The following is a 1,641-nucleotide window of genomic DNA, read 5'->3' on the forward strand; positions in this document are numbered from 1 at the left end:
TTATGTTTTAAACTAATAATTGGCATAAGAATGTTAATGAAGGATGAATGGTTTGTAAAGTCTTGATGACCATAAATTGAATTGAATTATAATTTAAACTAAGGCATTGGCCTAATAATATAAATGGTTGATAAATAGTTTCATGAAGACCTTGTGGGTCATAAATTTATTGGAATTGAAAACTTGGTGGTTTAATAGGCTAAATGGGTTCGAGTCTCTAAAGATTGAATTGAATTGATCTCTTTGTATAGACAATGGCTTCGAGTCCCAAAGTTGATGATAAAGGTTAATGGCATGTTGAATGCTTGCAGGTGGGGATGGTATAACGATTCCAATGGGATGCCTTTGGTAAGTAATTATATTAATGCTTATGCATATGTGTAAAGAATGTTTTAATTGGGCTTTAAAGCAGGATGTGTATCCAGGTTATGAAAATGGAGTCCGAAGGACTAACAGTAAAAATTATGCTAGTCGGTCGGTGCGGGTGTCTATATGACCGGGAGGTTCGAGTCCCCCAATGGATATATAAATGGGAGGTTCGAGTCCCCCATGTTATATACATTGGTTCTTAAGCCACCTTGATTATGCTGGGAGGTTCGAGGCCCCCATAATGGCATATAGGATTATGGATATTCTCTAGTTCGTGCGGCTATATGGACTGGGGCCCTTTCATCTAGGGGAGAGCTGGGCCCATATAGCCTATGAGTGCCTTGCTATATAACGGTTATGCTACACAACCCAGGTTAATTTTTTTTAGTTCATGCTAAGTCTTTCTCCCTATCCCAGCAATATATATGTGTATACATGTTATTACATATGATGATTCGACTTGGTTTTGAATGATGGCATTATTTTATTCCTTTATCCTTGAGTTACATGTTAGCTTCCAACTGCTAAACGTCTCTCGACATTGTATCCCCATGCAATAGAGGGGCCAGAGCTTCTTTTACCTTTCCTGCGTAGTGATCAGGTGTTTGAGTTGGTTCGTAAGTTAACATTGAAGTGGTGATCTTCCATACTTTGGAAGCCTTCATTTCATAGTCCTTATGTACTATGTTTCAGTCTTTATTTAGACTTGGTTTTGTCTATGGTCGGGGGCATGTCCCTACCGGATACTCTTTGAATTTAATTTGAGGCTTTGTCAGACTACTATTGGTATTGTCGGTATCGGTAGTAGTATCAGAATTGGTATTGGTATTGTCATGACGTCGATACCCAATAGTATTGTTTATGGTTATACTTTGATATCCTTAAATAATTAAGCTCGTATCTTGTTATATGTTTGAAATTCATCTGAATCTGAGGTTGTTGTGTTGACTAGGTTAGGTGAAGAGGTGATCTCCGATCCACGTGGGACTCAAGATACCCATCACGACCAGGACCTAGTTTGGGTCATGAAAAAGTTGGTACCAGAGCCTAGGTTTGGTGTCATTGGGTGTCTTACAAATACGGGTTAAGTGGAGTCTCTTTTATGGGTGTGTAGTGTGACACACTTATAAGAGAGAGGCTATGAGACATTTAGGAATGTTTCCCTTTCTTGTTGTCTTAATTTTGAGTTATAAATTTCAAGGTTTTGGATTCTTCTGATTTTTGTTTGCTCGTCTTTTATATCATGCCTCCAAGAAGATCTGATATCAATGC

Source organism: Capsicum annuum, unplaced genomic scaffold, assembly GCF_002878395.1.
Source record: "Capsicum annuum cultivar UCD-10X-F1 unplaced genomic scaffold, UCD10Xv1.1 ctg5480, whole genome shotgun sequence".
Lineage (NCBI taxonomy): Eukaryota > Viridiplantae > Streptophyta > Magnoliopsida > Solanales > Solanaceae > Capsicum > Capsicum annuum.